The sequence below is a fragment of the Nicotiana sylvestris genome, chromosome 6, assembly GCF_000393655.2.
Source record: "Nicotiana sylvestris chromosome 6, ASM39365v2, whole genome shotgun sequence".
NCBI classification, from domain to species: domain Eukaryota; kingdom Viridiplantae; phylum Streptophyta; class Magnoliopsida; order Solanales; family Solanaceae; genus Nicotiana; species Nicotiana sylvestris.
In genome coordinates this window covers 19,722,595-19,744,647 of record NC_091062.1, presented here as the reverse complement: position 1 = coordinate 19,744,647, position 22,053 = coordinate 19,722,595, and positions in this window count along the sequence as shown.

Here is a 22,053-nt window from a genome sequence, read left to right as displayed (position 1 = left end):
ATATAGCTCGGAATCACTCCTACAAGGCATAAAACACGCCATTAGTGCAAAACACTAGCGATTAAAGCTCAAACTCAATTAAAGTGCAGTAAATTAGAGTGTAATAAGCGACTAAAATACGCAATTATAACCTATCATCAATACCCCACACTTAAACCATTGCTTGTCCTCGAGCAATTAAACTACATTTTATATAGACACGACCTTTTTAAACAATTCTCCTAACTCATCACACCAAGAATATTTAAAATAGACTAAGCACAAAAGCATAACATCTTCACCTCAAGATTTGACTCACAAGTACCACGCATTATTCACAACTCACCCACTTACTCTAACGTTGAGGTCACTGATATTACCTTTCCTTCATGAATCAAGTGCCCTCACTCAACAAACGAGAGTAGTTCCACACAATAAAATTTAAGAACACTTAGGAACTCAAGATATAAAGAATTCACTCACTCTCAGAAATAACATTCATATGCCACAAAAGATGAACCATAGGCTTGCCCGTAGTGTACTACTCTACTAATCGAGCTCATTTAATCTAGGATCAAGTAGGACTTTATTTGGTTGTAATGTAGGCTGTGGGATGGGTATGATACATTTAGATATAAGAGTGATTACACCTCCCTAAGAACTTTAATACATACACTTTAACATTTAAAACCCCACACTTATGTCAAACCAAAACTCCACCTTCACATCAATATATATTACTCCATACTTCTTTAAGCACAAGCACAATTACATCAAGAGTCACCACTTATCAAGGAATACTTCTTTTTCACAGCAATACAACTATTTTTTTCAATTCAAGTGGCTCTTACTTGTTCAAAATAATGCACCTTTATCCTTATTTCATTAGTTCTACTCAAAAGCCAAACCAGTCACCCCACACTTTAACTTTTACACAGTTTATAAACAATTCATGTGCTCATAAGAGGTTACACTGGTTCAAATAGATGGTTAATTCAAACAAATAAGTAAGGCTTGTAATGTGGTTGCCAGAGAAACAAGATTACAGACTCAAAGGGGTTAACTACGATACATAACAATTAGGCGGGTAAAATATACATATCTGGATCAACAAAGAAATGCTTATATCACTTCCAAAACTGAACAAAACTATTATTTCGTTTTGCAAACACACGGGGCAAGTTTTAGGCATCAAATGCAATGCACAGAATAACACTCAAACCTTACACACACATGGAACATGACTTACTCAAAATTGGATTCATCAAGACACTCTAGTTAAAGCAGTTAAGCAAAGTTAAGAACATACAATTTAAGGTACTTATACAAAAGTCAAAAACTGAGCCTAAGCGTCACATCCAAAGTACTCACTATTTTCAAGGTATAAAAAAATCAAGAGAGATATTGCTTCAATTCAAAACACAACACAATGGCTCCTATTCCTAAAAAAAATAAAACTAACTACACCCGGTTCAAATAAAACCCTTGGAAAAGAACCGCGGTACAAAGAAAAACCAAGAGGGAATTATTACACTAGTTAAAAAAAAATCTTTTTGTCTTTTTTTTAGACTTAAATCCCTCAAGAAAATTATCTAATAGATCTATCGTCGGGAAAAATCCAATCTTTATTTTTTTTATTTTTCTAAAAAAAATAAAAAAAATATTCAATTAAACTAATACAACTAAAATAGCATAGAAAGTTACCCAGACAATCTCCTCATCCCACAGTTAAAATTATGCATTGTCCCCAATGCATACCATAACTAATAAAAGGGTAAAAGAGACTCCCTGGTAGGACAAAGGTCGAAGCACTAACAGCTCATAGGGTACTCAGACTTCTCCCAAGTTTGGTCCTTCGTGCGAATACCTCACACTTAATTCCAACCATTTGGTTTGCTGTTGCATCCTTCCAATAGCTTTGCTTTCCATATTCCTAGAAGATCAAAAATTGACACTACAAAAAAATAAAATAAAAAAAGCAGTAAAGTTGGGTTGCCTCCCAATAAGCGTTTGATTTAACGCCGCGACACGATATGGATCACTTTTTGTCTCCACCTCGAGCTTATGAATTGAACCCCAAGTTTTGATTTAAGCTTATGATTATGGTCATGGGACGGTGGAACGAATCTAACTGGCCCAAGAAAATAATGTAGTATTCTGCACTCCTTGGCCTTTTTATGAGGTATGTAATCCTGACTTTCTGGCAAGACGAACTCCAGAATATATGCACCTTGTTCCTCATTTCTTGACTCTTCAATTGGTTCGAATGACTCTATTTCCATATCATCATCCAAACATAATGTGGAAAAATGCTTAGAGTGTGGACCAATGCGCTCAAACACATGAAATTCAAGACTTTCAACATCCTCAACATCAATGATACTAGAATCAACAAAATTTATATCCTCAAAGTCCTTTGCTGCCTCTAGTCTCACTTCTTCAACATTGACATCCTCAAATTGTAGTTGGCTAGGTTGTTGATGTTCTACTCGGACCTCTCCAATTAACACCTCAAATTCATGCTCTTCTTGGCTACTATCCTCAATATTAGCTTATTGAGCATTAAAAGCTCCAACCACTCGACTCAATTGAGCCTCCAACTTGCGAATAATTGCCTCTTGCCTTTCTATCCGCAATTGTTTTTCATTATTTTGTTTCAGAAGGCACTTTAACATATCATTGATCTCCGTCAAGTATGCATCCCCAGGTTCTTTGTTCCTGTTAACTCCACAAGAAAAGGTAGAACCATCATAGTAAGAGGTTGAAGAAAGATAAGAAATATAAGCACAACCATAAAAGTGACCATTTTTACCACCACACATATCACACACATTCCATAAATAATATTGAGTTTGTGCACATAACTCGCTCTCAGGAACGTTTTGAAAATTTTACCACGGGTGGTTTCCTTCATAATATGTTTGTAGATCAATAGTAGAATTATCTACACCTAAATTCCCATAATTTCAAGATGTCATGTTTCTCAAATAAACAGTTATAAAAAACAAAAAAATTAAAAATAAAAATAAAAGTTCAAACTTGAACCCTAGCGATATATACAGCTATAACTACACCGTTAGTTCCCCTGCAACGGCGCCAAAATTTGGTCACGCCCAACTCTAGTCCTAAAAAGGATAAGCGGTCGCTGCAAATATAATCCGGTCTAAAAGTTCGGAGTCGAATTCCACAGAGAACTAAGGCTTAACTATAGTTGTTTAATATCACTAAGAAGACAAGTTCGAACAATTTTCTAAATTATAAAGATTGAGATTTATATTTCTAACTAACTAACTAGCAAATACTAGAAAGCGGTAAATTATCAATTAACGAGACAAAGGGTTGAAGACTAAATTAAGGAGGTCTAGAGTTATGATTTCCCCAATTGTCGGAATCCTTATAGCTTTGTGTCACACCTCCTTTTTCCGCCCTCGCGGGGGGTGCGTGAGTTTTTTCCAATTAAAGGACAGTCGAAACGGGATTTATTTCTTTATTTCAGAGTCGCCACTTGGGAGATTTAGGGTGTCCCAAGTCACCTATTTTAATCCCGAATCGAGGAAAAGAATGACTCTGTATTACAGTCTGCGCACCAGAAATCCGGATAAGGAATTCTGTTAACCCGGGAGAAGGTGTTAGGCATTCCCGAGTTCCGTGGTTCTAGCACGGTCGCTTAACTGTTATATTCGGCTTGATTATCTAATATAATACGTATTATAAACTTATGTGCAAATTTTATCCCTTAGCCGCTTTTATTATTCTTTTTATTTATTGTTATTATTTTACGAAAAATTGCAACATTGTGAAAACGTATTTCAAATCACGTCGCAATCAATTGCACCCGTGGTTATCGACACATTTCGACTCCGTTGAGATTTAGATTTGGGTTACATAAATGCACACCCGTATTTAAGGAAATAACATTATTAAATACGCGCCTAGAGCGACTAGCGTGTCATTATTTTGGGTAGGGCCGTGAAATTTGCTAAAACGGCTCCTCCCTAATTCTAAGCAATTAACTGTACATTTATTGAGGGCCCCGAAATCTATACATTTCATTAAGCGAGGCTCATCTCATTTATTTTAAATGGACAAATCTTAAAGCGACTACATTTTTTCTATAAAAATTAGTCTCTAAAATAAAGAAAGAAAAATCCTAATTAATTACTAGCTTTTATAATTTTTAGAAAACATGACATGCTAATTGCTTGGTTAATACAAATATTGATGAAAAAAAAGAATTTTACTCTTAATTTCGAAATTTTAAATAAAATAAAAATTCAACAACTAATATTCAAAATAAACAAATATAGCTAGATTAAAACTCAGCATTGTTATTATTATTATTTTTTTTAAAAAAAATATTATTGAGATTAATTATTCACAATCATTTGAAACTAGATTTAACCATAATTACTAAAGCTTATTAGAAAGTTTATTAGACTTAAACGTTCTTCTAATCTTGCTTAAGCTCAAGTCATGCCTTAATGCCTAATTTACGATGTTTAATTTAAATTCATGTTTTAACTAAATTTAGCTACTTGTTCATGATCAACCTACAATCTTGAAGCCTTCATAGCTAGTGAATTAACCTGTTTTGCCGAACTGATTTATTACAGACTAACTTATGATATTATTTTCTTATTCCAGCTATTATTTAGTAATTCATGAAATAGCTTAAATACAATCAACAAAAGAAACAAAGAAAAAAAAACGAAATTAAAACTTCAAATTTTCATTCTTCATATGTATTCATGCTTCATATTTCGGATTACAATAACCAGCTTTTCAGTTGTGTACCTGATATTGGAAGCAAAAGAAAATGAATATGAGAATCAGCAGCAGCAGTAAAATCAGTACAACACAACAACAATAGCCCAGCAACAGTAACAAACCAGTGGAGTAGTAATCCAAAAAAAACAAAATCTTCCAGCTTTGATGAAACAACAATTAATTCTGATTTCAAACAACAAAAGAAAGCAGAATATTTTTTTTAGTTTTTTTTTTTATTTTGAAAGCTTAAATATTTTTCGGAATTTTCTATCTCTTAAATGTTCAGCCCTTTTCTCTCTCTTATTTTCAGATTTGTTTCTCTCTCTCGTATCTGTGTATTTTTTCTCTATCTCTCTGTATATATATCTTTTGATTTCAAGACTTCACATATATAACCCATCCCATAAACCTTTCAATTAATTAAAATCAATACTTTTTCTCTACCCAACCCATTATCTTTCCACTCATCCCCATTACATTAAATAAACATATCACACCACCCCATTTCATTTTGTCCCCCATGCTTTATTTAAAATAATGCAAGATTCCCCTTTAAATTAAATCTTGTCCCCCCTTTATATTAAATAATCATATCACAACCCACCCCATTTCATTTTGTCCCTCATGCTTCAAATAAACAATTACAAAATGTACAATTCCTAAACTACCCCTTCCGACCTTACTGAAATTACCAAACTACCCCTGAACGTATTACAAATTTACCAAACTACCCATCAGCTATAACACATCAATTAATCAAACTTAACCAAAATATAGACAATATGATCAATTTCTAACAATGTTCAAACAACAATATGAACACGGATGAACATCATAACAACAATATCACATGAACATGATTTTAACAATATTTCAACAACAAATCACATGAACACAAATTGAACAACCAAGAACAACTAAAATTTGATTGAACAATATTTTTAGCAACAACAAACCTATTTTTCGGATTTAAACAACAACAACAATCAAACAAGTATATTTAGATTCTTAAATTCAATAATATTGAACTTAAAATCAACTCTAACAACATTACAACAAACAATTCTTATATTAAACTTTAAACAAGATTATGAGACCAATTCAAGAAATAATCACAAATGATAAACAAGAAATCAAGCTATACAAATTTCGGATTCAAGAACAATCAAACAAAGTATGAACATGAATTAAATCTATTTTAAACAACAAACATGATGGATTTAAACGATTAAACCAACATATTTCTCTAACACAACTAAATTCTTTAAACAAATAACAAGACCGACGAAGAAACAATTATGAACTTAAACTTGAACTTAACAATATTAACAATTTCTAACAATACATAAACACATGAAACAAATTGAAGAAATAGTTAATTAAATTTCAATTTGAATCTAACAAACATCAAACTAACAAATACTTACTTAAACAATAATACAAACATGAAATAAACATGAAAACAACTAATTAAACTTCTATTTTGAAATCTGAAAATTAATTTAACAAACAACATGAACACACTAGAAAATTATTTCAAAGATGAACAACGAACAAAACAAGGATTAAATCATTTAACGATTTTGGATCCGGAAAATATCAAACAAAATATGGACAAAATAAAACTCAAAAATAACTAACCGGAGATGAATCAACGACGAACTTTGATTGTATACAAATCTGTCCAAGACTCGACTCAATGAAAAACCCTCGACATTTGACAAACAAAGAAGACGAAGCAACAACAAAACACTAGAAGCAAAGAAGAACGATGAAGTGAAGCAGCGGATGCCGGCAGCAGCAGCTCGGAGGAAGCTGCATCGCGACGGAGATCCTATGGCTGGACGCAGCTGCTGCTACAGTGACGATGGAGAAGCAGGAAATAGGGAACTACTGCGACGAGTAGCAGCAACAGTTTGTCGAGGGAGGGATAAGAAACAACGTAAAGCATAGGGGAGCAACAACAGCTGGTCGTCGAACAATGGCAAGCCAAATTAGTTGTTCGATGTTGATGGAATGCAATGGCAGCCATGGCTGCCTGAGTTGATGAGGCAGAAGCTGTGACGGGCAGTCGCGGGGAGCTTGGTGTTGAAGATGATGGGCGTGAGGCAGCAGCTCGGAGACAGAAGCATTCGACGTAGCGTTGGCAACCATGGATGTCAAGTTAGTTTTGAGCTTGACGAAGGAGATGAAGACGCAGCTGGGTCATCCATGGTCGGAGCAGGTAAAGCTTGAACAACTGGTCTATTAGGACGTGCTAATAGAGGGTAAAGGGCAGCCATGGGAGGGGTCTTTCTTGAGGAAGAAGAAGAAGAAAGATAGAAAGGGGGGCTGGTTGGTTAGCTCTTTAGGGTTTTCCCTTCTTTGTCTTCTTTTTGTTTTGTTTTGTTTTGTAAAATGTAAGACAAAGGGGTTTGGGTCTTTTGGGTTATGGACTGGGTCGACCCAGTTCGAAATGGACTGGGTCGTAGGGAAGATTGGGCCATTTTTTGGGCCTATGGCTTGAAGTTGAAGAAGAGGCCTAATTCCGACTTTCTTTATATTTTCGCTCTCTTTTCTTCTTTTATTTTTCTAAAACTAAATTATAAAAATACTTAAACTATTATTAAGAACTAAATTAAGTTATAAAAGCGCAAATTAACTCCCAATAACAATTAACGCACAATTAAGTAATAATTAAGCATAAAATTATATATTTGGACATTAAATGCTAAAAATGCAAACGATGCCTATTTTTGTAAAACAAATTTAATTACTAACAATTGTAGAATTAAATCCTACATGCGAAAGGCGACATATTTTTGTATTTTTTATTAATTTAGCAAATAAACATGCACAAACAAATACAAATAATTATTCAAAATGTCACAAAATATCACAAAAATGGCACACCAAGAAAAATTATTTTATTTTTGAATTTTTTGGGAGTAATTATCATATAGGGCAAAAATCACGTGCTTACAGCTGCCCCTCTTTGCCCGGAGACACGAAGGGTTTTCGTGCAAAGATAAAGCGAGCGATTTTTGCCCATCCGAGTACCCCATTGAAGCATTTTTTGAAAAAGATTTGACCGAACCTTTGCTTCAAAGGTTTCCTACATATCCTGGGCTAAACAGGAATCAGGTCAATGTAGTTCGGGAAATTTTTGGTAGCTGGGACTACCGTGGGACTGCATTGTTACTGTTGTTGCATGCTATTACTACTGCTTACCGATCTCCTTGTTACACCTTGCTTAAAAGAAAACAAGAAGCTAGACTATACTACATTTTTTCTTGTTGCCTTGCTTTCTTGTCTGCTTGCATTTTTCCGGTGCTTTTCTTCCGATGCTTTTCTTCCTTTCGACACATGCACTTGAGTTTTTTTTTTTTTTTTTTTTGCTGGGACCTCTTATTGCAACCTTCTGCTTCCTGATGCTGGGGATTTTTATTGTTTTCTGCTGGGGATTCCTGTCGTAACCCTCTGTTTTATTGTCCTCTGACTTGATTTTGAAATGTATGCCTCTGTTGTATGGGCGGGCTCCCAACTTCAATACTTGAAATTAAAGACTGAAATGTATGCCTCTGTTATCTGGGCGGGCTCCCAACTTCAACTCTTGAAATGTAAAGACTGACATGTATTCCTCTGTTATCTGGGCGGGCTCCCAACTTCAACTCTTGAAACATAAAGACTGAAATGTATGCCGCTGTTATCTGGGCGGGCTCCCAACTTCAACTCTTGAAATGTAAAGACTGAAATGTATTCCTCTGTTATCTGGGCGGGCTCCCAACTTCAACTCTTGAAATGTAAAGACTGAATGTATTCCTCTGTTATATGGGCGGGCTCCCAACTTCAATGCTTGAAAAGTATGTCTCTGTTTTCCAGGCGGACTCCTGACTTCAAATACACAACTTTTAAAATAAACGCCTTTCCTCTCTTCAGGCGGGCTCCTGACTTCAACAACAACTTTGAAAATAAATCGCCATTCCTCTCTTCAGGCGGGCTCCTGACTTCAAACAATACATCGCCATTCCTTTCTTTAGGTTGGCAAGATTTCAACAACTTTTAAAAACGCCTTTCCTCTCTTCAGGCGGGCTCCTGACGTCATACAACAACTTTGAAAATAAATCGCCATTCCTCACTTCAGGCGGGCTCCTGACTTCAAACAATACATCGCCATTCCTTTCTTTAGGTTGGAAAGATTTCAACAACTTTTAAAAACGCCTTTCCTCTCTTCAGGCGTTCTCCTGACGTCAAACTTGAAAAGTATGTCTCTGTTCTCCAGGCGGACTCCTGATTTCAACAACAACTTAGGAGGAAATGCCTCTCCTATGGGTAAAATAAACTTAGGAGGAAATGCCTCTCCTTTGGGTAAGACTAAACTTAGGAGGAAATGCATCTCCTATGGGGTGAAACTAAAAGAAACTTAGGAGGAAATGCATCTCCTATGGGTAAAACTAAAACAAACTTAGGAGGAAATGCATCTCCTATGGGTAAAAACAAACTTAAAAGGAAATGCATCTCCTATGGGTGAAACTAAAACAAACTTAGGAGGAAATGCATCTCCTATGGGGTAAAAGTAAACTTAGGAGGAAATGCATCTCCTATGGGTGAAACTAGACTTAGGAGGAAATGCCTCTCCTATGCGTGAACCATTTCCTTCTTCCTGAATTATTTACTTACCTGTGTTGTCTTCCCTCGAAACTGCTGGGGATTATTTTGCTGGGGATGACTTTTCCTTTTCTTCCTTACCCACTCTGGGTTGCCCGAAACTCTGTCGAGGATGCTTCTACATCTCGATGATCCACTGGGGATAACACTGTTGTGGATAACTCTGCTGAGTAAATATGTTATCTTACTCCTTCCAAAATTACTTCCTTTTGAGTAGGATGTTTCATTCCTCTGCAAACTACTTCCCCCTTTTTCTTTCTTTTTTCGTTTTTTTTTTGAAATGAAAAGACTGAATGTATTCCTCTGTTATATGGGCAGGCTCCCAACTTTAACCAACAAATCACCATTCTATTTTTCAGGGGGGGATCCTGATTACTTAAAATTTGAATTGTATTCCCTTATTCTCCAGGTGGGCTCCTGATTGCTGATACTTCCATTGTATTCCCTTATTCTCCAGGTGGGCTCCTGATTGCCGATACTTCAACTGCTCTTCCTTGTTCTCCAGTTGAACGCCTGATTGCTAATACTCCAACTGCTCTTCCTTGTTTTCCAGGTGGACGCCTGATTGCTAATACTCCAACTGCTCTTCCTTGTTCTCCAGGTGGACGCCTGATTGCTGGGGATAATACTACTGGGGAAGTCTCCTTTCTTCCCCTCCTTCAAATTCAATTTTTTTTCCAACACTGCTGGGGATAAAAGTGTTATCTTCTCGGGATAACGTTGTTGAGGATAGCGCTGCTGGGGAATTTTATCCCTTCAAGTCGATGATTCATTCTTCTGGAAGCTGCTCGGGATGATAATGTCTTTTTGCTTTTCTGAGCACAAGTGTCATCCCTTTATTCTGTCTGCTGGGGAATACTTCCTCCATTTAAACTTATTATGTTGGGGCAACACTGGTTCAAACACCACTTCCCTTGAGACTGGTGCTATCTTTATTCTTCCTCGAATGGGTACCTGACTTCCAGAAAATTTTCCAAATGAAAGGAAAATTTTCTGCCCCAGTTTGACAGTCTCCCTTATGGCATGCATTTCTGTCATCAATGCCATTTCCTTTACCTGTTTCAAATCAAACAAAATTTGTTAGTTTAAAACGTGGTGGTTGGTTGTGATACTCCTACTGGGATGACTTTTCCTTTTCTCCTTCCTTGCTCTGCGCTCCACAACTTGTTGGGGATGATATTATTTGCTGGGGATAATCCCTTTCTGCTGGGGATATCACTCTTCTTTTGTGGCATAGCTCGGAAACTGGCATTTCCCCGACCTTTTAGTCTAGTATGAATTTCCCCAAATCATGCTCACTGCTCTCCTTGCTTTGTTCAACGGGCCTTGGCCTTAAGGTTTATAACCTTTGATTTCGGCAAGGGTATCCCTCTTGACACTTGTCAATCCTTTTGTCAATTCCCTTTTGCTGGGGATATCTTTTTTGACACTGGCCTCGCGTTTGTTCCTCGCTGACTATACCACTTGGATGTACTAGTCAGATCTTATCTTGCATAATTGGAAAGCTGATGGCATATTTTGAAGTCAATTCACACTTGTTTTAACCAAACAGACTCTATTGGGGAGTTTTTCTATGAAAGGAAAAAGATAAAAAGGGAACAGAATAAAAGACAAATGAAAAACATGACTCTGTAACAAAAGAAACTATAAATAAAAACCTATCAAACGCAGACACCGACTCTAATGGTCATGGCATGCATTTGTGGCCTATCTTCCGTCGTCAATCGTCTTTCAAGACCTTCAATTGGCAATTCCCCATCTGATTCTCAATCTTATTCGACTTGTAGTGCCCGAAGGGTTTTCACTATCAAGTCTCTCTCATTTTGGTTTTTCTCTCAGCTTTCATCGCCTTATGGTGTCCGTGAAGATTTTCACCGATAAGACTCTCTCATTTGTGTCACTTTCCAGCTGGGGATTTGGAGTGTTGCCGGTATGACTCTCTCTGCTGGAGATTAGAGTCCTTTCTGCTGTGGAATAGAATGTTATGTTCGCCGGTAAGACTCTCATTTGTCTGACTTGGCATCTTTTGCAGACTGGTCAGAAGGTCTTTCTTTGGACCGTAATGTGGGTATTTGAACAGGCTAGAAAGAAAGGGTATTAAAGGCTAAAAAAACAAATCAAATTTGGGGTTCAAAATTACAACCTTCGAAATCATATTTGTTTACAACAAGCGCAACCCTTGACCCAGTTTCTTGCTTGGGGATTATTTACTTATTTTTTATTATTTTTATTACACCATGTATACTATGACCATTGTGGCCATTAAGCACCCTATGACCGAGCCGTGAAGCGCCTAGGTATCCTCTTTGAGGAATCAGGTCAGACGTAGTTCCCAATTCCTCTTTTTTCATTTGACTTTCTTTTGTTTTTTTTTGTTATCATTTTTCTTTTCTTTTCTTTTTCGTTTTGTTGTTTTTTTTTTCATGTTTTCATGCCATGCTCGCGTTTTCTAGTCGTTTTTACTGATTCCGAACGAGGGGTATGAAAGAAAAATAAGTAAGGCTCAAAAGGGGTAACGAAGGATAAAATGTTTAGGTAGCAGAACAAAATGCCTTCGTCATTCCAGTCTTCAAAACATGCCAAATGCAAACAACACAACAAACAATAGATTTATAGTCTCTTCCGACGGTGCTGGGCTTGACAATTATGTTAAACATTTGCTTTTCCCTTTGTTATTTCTAAAACATCGTTGGGCGACACTCTCATTATCATGAATGACCCTCACGCCAATTTGGAGAATCTTGATTTTAACGGTTTTCTTTGTGTTTAACTTGCCCCAATTCCACATGACTCGGGCTTCAAATAATCCCAAACCGTTCTTATTTCCTTTAAATGGTCTGATCGCCTTTCCAGGGTTTTACGATTAACTTTTAAGGTTAGGCCCAAACTGTGTGCGCATGTCATGTCACTAGAATCGGCACTGAACAAAAATGATAAAAGGACCAAACAAAGAGATGACTGGAAATAAAGAAAGACCGGATTTTGTATTAGACTACCGGTGAAATGGTTTAAATAACAAAACAAACAAAACAATCCAGAACAAAATCCTAAAACAAACTGGACAAGACAATATCCGACTTATAACCCTAATAATCCGAACAACATAAATGTCAACAAAATAAGCCACCACAAGCTTCTCTCTTGTTAACCAAGGAACAGAGCGTCCTTCCACTTTATCAAGACTGGCATCTTAGCCACTGAGCTTTGCATCGATACTGCCAAGACCATTACCAGCTTCAATATCATCAACATCTGTTGGCAAGTTCTCGAGGGGGCTCGAGTGCACCATGTCACTGTTATTAATCACAACCCGCCCTTCTTGGATCATTTTCTCTACTTCCCTTCTCCAACTATGACAGCTCTCAATGTTGTGCCCTATGACATTGGAGTGGTAGGCGCATCGCGCTGCCGGATCAAAGCTCCTTGCAAGTGGATTTGGAGTACATGCGGGGAGTGGCTCAATAGAGCCAGCATGCTTTAGCCTTTCAAACAGACTTGCATAAGATACTCCGATAGGGGTGAGAGCCTTTCCTCGTTTCAGCAACCTTTCGTTCCTAAATGCTTGATTGGGCCGGAAACCTGATCCAGGGGGCTTCCGGTAGGCTTGTGAGGGTGGATAGGCCTTCTGTGGAGCTGGGTATTTGGAAAGTGAAGCCCGTCTTTGGGAATCTCGTGGAGAGAAGTAGCATTGGGGAGGGGAGTAGCGTGGACGAGTGATGGAGCTACTCGGGTAGCTAGGAAAGCTGTCATAAGTGGGCTGGGATGGAGAGTATGGGGGATGGGTAATGCCAGAGTTTGAAAAGCTTGGCGGTGGTGGGGGTGGTGCTTTCCCAGTTATCCATGCCTGATACATGTCTGCCACATGTTGTCTCAGCATTTTCACTTCTTCTACCAACCCGTTGTTCTGTTCGACCAATTGTTGTCGGTCATCAGTACCGACCCACCCTGTTCTGAGGTTCTGTGTCATTTGCTTTGCAGGGAGGAGTTACCACAACCAACCACTTTTCTATATATGAACACAACAAAGGGAAGCCATCACGTTAGTGTCAGGGCATTTGACAGATAATCATATATTAGAGATGCAATGCACCTAAGCAGTTAAACCATTCTATCAGAGATGCGATGCACTTGCGCTTTCCTTTATTTTTCTTTCTTCCCTTTTTTTTCTTTTCAGTGGTGGTCGAATCTTATGGAGATTGCCTACGTATCATGACCCCGCATGAATCAGACCTTGCGTAGTTCGGACCAATAAAGATAAACAATACTCAACATTTTTTTTTATTTTCATATTAAAACAAACTGGGTTTCAAAGGTTTAAAGATGACCTACAAACTTGAAAATCAAACAACCCGCATATTCTAATCAAAAGATTTACAAACTCAAAAACAAACGGCCAGCTTCCTTTCCCCGTTTATCAAATGCAACCAAATGACTATTTTTGCAAATGTGACCCCTTCCAATTCTCACATGAATTTTGAGGCTGGGGGGGATTATTTTATGACACTTCACCAACTTGTCCATTCTTTTACGAAAATAACCTTTCGACAACTGAAAGATACTCTAAGGCTATTTCGGCAAGAACGGTTTAAGACGCGGCCGAAGCTGGCTCGGCTTATTATGACAAAATTCAAACGGTATTCACCTGACCGCCGACTCTTTGTTTTTTTTTTCTCTTTTAAAATTATAATAAAAACCTGGTGTTGCAAACACGGCCCTTCAGCGCCTCGGGGACGAAGATTTATAGGGCTGTGTGGGTCAACTAGACCAAAAATCCTAAACATGACCCAAAAGTGGCTGTTTATGCAAAGTCAGCCTTCCGGCGTTCCTTTCGGGAACATTCGGCTATTTATGACATAACAACATCACCTGACTTATTTATGACTCTTTTTATCGTTTTTCAAATTAGAAAACCCAATATTGCAAACACGGCCTTTCAACGTCTCGGGGACGAAGATTTTTAAGGCTGTGTGGGTCAACTGGACCAAATCTTAAATATGACCCAAAAGTGGCTGTTTATGCAAAGTTAGCCTTCCGGCGCCCCCTTCGGGAACATTCGGCTATGTCTTGATAAAACAGCGTCACCCGACTTCTTAGAAATTTGACATATATATTTTTGCTATTTTTTTTTTCTGTAAAAGAGGAAGTTGGACATCACCCGACTTATTTATGACAAAATTAAAAATCTTGACATGTTTTTTTTTTAATTTGTTTTTGGCTTTTTTAGCAAAAGGGGGTTGGACCCGATGAGGGTTGCCTACGTATCTCACATCCGGTGAGAATCAAACCCGTGTAGTTCGGGCAAATTAACCGAACTATTTTAAAACATGACTCTTTTCCATTTTTATTTTTGGCATTTCATAAGCGAATAAAAACTATTTTTAGAAACAAGACTCTTTTTTTTCTTTTCAACCAATAGAACAACCTATTTTTTCAAGCTAAAAATAATAGACTTTTTTTTTATTATTTTCACAGATAATAAAATAACTTATTTTTCAAACTAAAATAAAAGACTTTTTTTTTTCCTTTTTCAACAAATAATGAAACAACTTATGTTTTTCAAACTAGAACAAAAACTTTTCTTATCCTTTTCTTTATCAACAACCAACTTTCCAAAAATAAAAGGCTCTTTTTCTATTTTTTTTTTTAGTAAAACAAAATAAAACATTTTCCCTTTTTTTTTATTTCGGCAGAGTTTCGCCAGTAATTGGTCATTGATTTTTTTATTTCTAAGATAATCAATTAACTCCCTAACTGATATTTCTCTTCTTTTTCTATTCTTTTTTTTTCACCCTTTTTTTTTTTCAATTTTCCAACATTCCCGAGATTCAGAAACCGGTCAACATGCAAGTTCGAACAAATATATGTACAGAGCAAGTATGATGCATCAGAATGGTCTTTTCATTTCAGGTTGCTAGTCCTAGACGGACCCAACCCCTGTGTTGAGTCCCCTAAGTCAAATGCAACGTGATGCAAATAAGCGTTCCTACTAGGTGTCACACCTCCTTTTTCCGCACCCGATGGGGTGCAAGGGAGTTTTTTCCAATTAAAGGACAATCGAAACGGGATTTGCTTATTTAATTCAGAGTCGCCACTTGGGAGATTTAGGGTGTCCCAAGTCACCAATTTTAATCCCGAATCGAGGAAAATAATGACTCTATATTACAGTCTGCGTACCAGAAATCCGGATAAGGAATTCTGTTAACCCGGGAGAAGGTGTTAGGCATTCCCGAATTCCGTGGTTCTAGCACGGTCGCTCAATTGTTATATTTGGCTTATTTATCTGATTTTAAATACCATATGAACTTATGTGCAAATTTTATCTTCCAACCACTTTTATCATTTACTGTTATTTTTATCAAGAATTGCAACGTTATAAAATGTATCTCGAACCACGTTACAATCAATGTACCCGTGGTCGTCGGCACACTTTGACTCCGTTGAGATTTGGATTTGGGTCACATCAATGTGCACCCGAGTTTAAGGAAATTAAATTATTAAAGGCGCGCCTAGAGCGACTAGCGTATTTATTTTGGGTAAGACCGCGGAATTTTACTAAACGGCCCATCCCGAAGTCTAAACAATTTTTAAAGCAAATATTTATTGAAGGCCCCGCAATTTGTATTTTTATTTGGTGAGGCTCATCTCATTCTTATTTTTAAATGAATTTGCAACGTCATGGACACGCATCTCGAACCACGTCACAATCAATGTACCCGTGATTAGAAACACATTTCGACTCCGTTGAGAATTGGATTTGGGTCACATAAGTGTGCACCCGAGTTTAAGAAGGTAAGATAATTAAATACGCGCCTAAAGAGGCTATCGCGTTATTATTCTGGGAGGGTTGTGAGATTTGCTAAACGACCCGTCCTGGAAACTAAATGCTTCGATAATATGCTTCGATAATATACATTTAACGAGGGCCCCGCAGCTTGTGCAATTTTATTTATTTTGTCGAGGCTCACCTCGTTCTTATTTTAAAAGGGTATCCTATAGCAACTACGTTTCTTGTCGTGTTTGTCTCTACTAATTGAAAACAGTAGATAGTCCTAATTAATTACATGCTTGCAAGTTATCTATAACAGAATTCCGAGTGCTTGAGCAAAATCAGAAGCGTGGCCACGCACACAGTCAACCGAGCAAAATTAAAGGCCCAAATCCAGCCCACTCGTGATGGGCCAGACCTGGGCTATTGTTTGCCCAGTGCAGGCCTGTTCGGTCTGTTTTGACCTGGGCTCGACCCTCATGGGGGTTGAGAAGTGCAGACTTGCGCCGTTTATTCTAAGGCAATAGGCTGCCCATTACAAGGAGGCAATTTATCAAACGGACATGAAATTAACTAACATGGATAGTTCTATGCTTTTGAGGACATGCTAACCATATAAAACCTAAGATACAACCTACTGCATTGGGGACACTTTTATCTATCAGCCTACATATACAAACTAACATTCAATCACCATATATTGATATCTACTGGGCACACAGGCTACATTCAGTATCTAAACAAGAATGTAAACTATTATACATTTCATGAGGTTCACTATAACAGTCTATGTATGGAATAAACAACTTCATCTCCTCTCTTTTATATTCATGCTCAAACTCTCAAGTTACATTGGCACTATTAATCGTGTACCTGGTATAGCAAAGCAGAAGAAGAAGGAGAATTGTCAGCTGAGTGGTATGCAGCAAATATAGCAACAGCAGATGAACAGCAAGAACACAGCAACAATCCAACAACCACAAGTGTTTTCCACAGCCCACAGACAACCAGCAATGGTTCCCAGAACAAAGAAAAACCAGCAAATAGTCGAGCACCAAACAAGCAATCCCAGGAAAGAGTAAGGAAACAACAGAAGTAACAAAGTGTTCAATGCAGCAACACCAGCAGTTTGACAATCACAAGCAGCTCAGTCAATGCAAACAACAGAACTTGGCCAAGACAACTTGACCAATATGAACTCTTACACAACTTTCAGACAGTGTTTGGTTACAGTGTTTACTGGAAATTACCTTATGTTTTCAGTCTTTTTCCTTAAACTCACAAGACCTCTCTTAAGACTAAAAATTTTCCAGCCCCTTTTAAGTTCTCAAATGGCCTATTTATAAGTCAACAATCCAGTGCAGTCAAGCTGCCTGGATCCTGCCAGTTGCAATCTGCCCATACCCCTTAACTCCCCATGCCTAAAGGCATCTTTCTCGGAATCCTTAATCAGCCCCCATGCCTTGTCTTATTACTCTAATCAAGGGTTATGGGTTTAGTTAAGTATTCAATTAATTCCCATACTCTTAGGTCTGGTCCCCCATTGGCATTAATTTAATCCTAATTCAGTACCCCATTTGTCAGCTCACTTAAACTAATTACTTCCGTTCTTTTTAAACCCTCAGAATACCCCTGCTTAAACTTGATTATTACTGCCCTGCCCATTGCATCATCAGGGTATTTTGAACTCATGAAAGTTCAAATTCAGGACTGCCCTGGACTGAACCTTTTCAGTCATTTTTGCAATGCAAACAAACTTATTTCAGACAATGCTGGGCATTCAGTCAGTGACAAGGTTCAATTAGTCATGTGACATTATTAGCTCATTCGATCCATTAGTTATATAAAACTAATCGACGACGTTTATCGAGTCGACTATACTAATTATAACAGGTAATAATCAGTCGTTCAAATAAACAAACACATACAGGGACCTACAGGCATCAAACAACTTTTGTTCAGTTATTGGGAACCTATATGAACTATTTATGCGTCGACTAATCTAATCGAACATGTATATCACAGAATACGTTCAAAACATACACAGAAGACAATCGACCAAATAAAAGGTCTTTACAAGGACGGAAGAAATCAGAAAAATAACAAAAGAACAAACAGACACAACGAAACATGCTGACAACTTAATTAGAACTAAACAAAGGGAGAGGAAAACTTACCGAAAAATGTTTAAACCAAACAGACCCAAATCTGACTCAACTTTGACCATTTGAGGCCGAACAAATTTTAACCAGGGTGTTCTCACATGAGAACACCTTGGTTAAGATCCATTAAACCTCAAACCCTTTTCAAGACCGGCCGGATTCCCCAGGTGCATGTGTTCTAAGGTCTGGATTTTCAGATCTGGTTTCTTAGGAGTTGCGGGTAGATTCGGGCCAAACCAAGTCTGGTCACGATGAGGGTCCGGGGAGTGTCTGGTATGAAGATGGGGTGGTTTAGTATAGGTCCGGGTTCGACTCGAATCTTCAAATGAAGATTCGAGACGAAGGAAGGTGATTCGAGGCTAGGGGGTAACAGATCCATGTTCAGGAGAGTGAGGGGGTATTAGGGTGTTCAGGAGGTGGTCACCGGCGTTCGTGCCGCCGGGTTCTGGTGAAAGGGAAGCTAGGGCGGCTGCTAGGGTTTGGGGGGGGCTTCAGTGTTTGGGTGAAGACGATGAGTGGAGGGGGGTTCGAATAGGGGGCGTGGGGTATGATAGAAAGCTTATATACGGGGAGGCTGATTCAATCCTGGCCGTTGGATTGATTACAATTGATGGCCAGGATTGGGGAAGCTTAACCATACGGTGCCGTTTGGTTAAGTAAGGGGGTCGGTCAAAAAAGGGAATGGGTCGGGTCATGAGGGCCAATAAAGGCCATCGGATCAATGGAAATGAACGGCTCAGATTAACCGTCCCTGAAACGACGTCGTTTGGGTTCGTACTTGGACAGGCCTAGTTTGGACCGGACTTGTGCTGGTTTGGGCCCATTTTTTTTTTGTTTTATTTCCTGGGCCTAACCCGATTTTCATTCACTCTTTTTGTTTTCTATTATATTTTTATTTTATTTTTTCTTTTAAAATAAAAATGAAATAACAATTAAAACAATGAAATTAAAACCAACCAAAATTTCGGCAGAGTTTTGACAGTATTTGGGTATTGGGTTTTTTCAAAAATAAACAATCAATTCCCTAACCGCTATTTCCTTTTTTTCAATTTCACAATATTCATAATATTCAAACACCGGTCAGCATGCGGGCACGAGACAAATAAATGCACGGAAAACAAATAGGATGCATCAGGATGGCCTTTTCATATCAGGTTGCTAGTCCTAGACGGACCCAACCCCTGTGTTGAGTCCCCTAAGTCAAATGCAACGTGATGCAAATAAGCGTTCCTACTAGGGATCCGGCATGAAGTCACGTTATTCTATATTCAAAACCTGGGTCAGTGTACTAGACTGTGTACCCGAGCGGACAACTCGAGTCGAGGAGGGGGCAACTTACCGGGAACCAAAAGGCCATCCGGCTTCGTAACTTGTCCGACCTCTTTCTTATTTCAGGGTATAACACTAACAGAATAGGGAGTCTCAACCAGTAAGCACATCCCCGGAGGTGAAGAGAGAAGGGTTCGGCACAGTTTATATATACAGTCAAATAATATCAAAGCGGTAAAAGCAGCATTTAGCACATTAGGCTCAAACATGTAAAAATCAGATAAAGCCAAATATAACAATTTATCTAAGCTCGAATTTCTAACCCTGAACCAGTGGTTCTGGGTTTAAAAAACATAAAAATCCCCAGCAGAGTCGCCAGAGCTGTCACACCTCCTTTTTCCGCCCTCGCGGGGGGTGCGTGAGTTTTTTCCAATTAAAGGACAGTCGAAACGGGATTTATTTCTTTATTTCAGAGTCGCCACTTGGGAGATTTAGGGTGTCCCAAGTCACCTATTTTAATCCCGAATCGAGGAAAAGAATGACTCTGTATTACAGTCTGCGCACCAGAAATCCGGATAAGGAATTCTGTTAACCCGGGAGAAGGTGTTAGGCATTCCCGAGTTCCGTGGTTCTAGCACGGTCGCTTAACTGTTATATTCGGCTTGATTATCTAATATAATACGTATTATAAACTTATGTGCAAATTTTATCCCTTAGCCGCTTTTATTATTCTTTTTATTTATTGTTATTATTTTACGAAAAATTGCAACATTGTGAAAACGTATTTCAAATCACGTCGCAATCAATTGCACCCGTGGTTATCGACACATTTCGACTCCGTTGAGATTTAGATTTGGGTTACATAAATGCACACCCGTATTTAAGGAAATAACATTATTAAATACGCGCCTAGAGCGACTAGCGTGTCATTATTTTGGGTAGGGCCGTGAAATTTGCTAAAACGGCTCCTCCCTAATTCTAAGCAATTAACTGTACATTTATTGAGGGCCCCGAAATCTATACATTTCATTAAGCGAGGCTCATCTCATTTATTTTAAATGGACAAATCTTAAAGCGACTACATTTTTTCTATAAAAATTAGTCTCTAAAATAAAGAAAGAAAAATCCTAATTAATTACTAGCTTTTATAATTTTTAGAAAACATGACATGCTAATTGCTTGGTTAATACAAATATTGATGAAAAAAAAAGAATTTTACTCTTAATTTCGAAATTTTAAATAAAATAAAAATTCAACAACTAATATTCAAAATAAACAAATATAGCTAGATTAAAACTCAGCATTGTTATTATTATTATTTATTTTTTTAAAAAAAATATTATTGAGATTAATTATTCACAATCATTTGAAACTAGATTTAACCATAATTACTAAAGCTTATTAGAAAGTTTATTAGACTTAAACGTTCTTCTAATCTTGCTTAAGCTCAAGTCATGCCTTAATGCCTAATTTACGATGTTTAATTTAAATTCATGTTTTAACTAAATTTAGCTACTTGTTCATGATCAACCTACAATCTTGAAGCCTTCATAGCTAGTGAATTAACCTGTTTTGCCGAACTGATTTATTACAGACTAACTTATGATATTATTTTCTTATTCCAGCTATTATTTAGTAATTCATGAAATAGCTTAAATACAATCAACAAAAGAAACAAAGAAAAAAAAACGAAATTAAAACTTCAAATTTTCATTCTTCATATGTATTCATGCTTCATATTTCGGATTACAATAACCAGCTTTTCAGTTGTGTACCTGATATTGGAAGCAAAAGAAAATGAATATGAGAATCAGCAGCAGCAGTAAAATCAGTACAACACAGCAACAATAGCCCAGCAACAGTAACAAACCAGTGGAGTAGTAATCCAAAAAAAAACAAAATCTTCCAGCTTTGATGAAACAACAATTAATTCTGATTTCAAACAACAAAAGAAAGCAGAATATTTTTTTTAGTTTTTTTTTTTATTTTGAAAGCTTAAATATTTTTCGGAATTTTCTATCTCTTAAATGTTCAGCCCTTTTCTCTCTCTTATTTTCAGATTTGTTTCTCTCTCTCGTATCTGTGTATTTTTTCTCTATCTCTCTGTATATATATCTTTTGATTTCAAGACTTCACATATATAACTCATCCCATAAACCTTTCAATTAATTAAAATCAATACTTTTTCTCTACCCAACCCATTATCTTTCCACTCATCCCCATTACATTAAATAAACATATCACACCACCCCATTTCATTTTGTCCCCCATGCTTCATTTAAAATAATGCAAGATTCCCCTTTAAATTAAATCTTGTCCCCCCTTTATATTAAATAATCATATCACAACCCACCCCATTTCATTTTGTCCCCCATGCTTCAAATAAACAATTACAAAATGTACAATTCCTAAACTACCCCTTCCGACCTTACTGAAATTACCAAACTACCCCTGAACGTATTA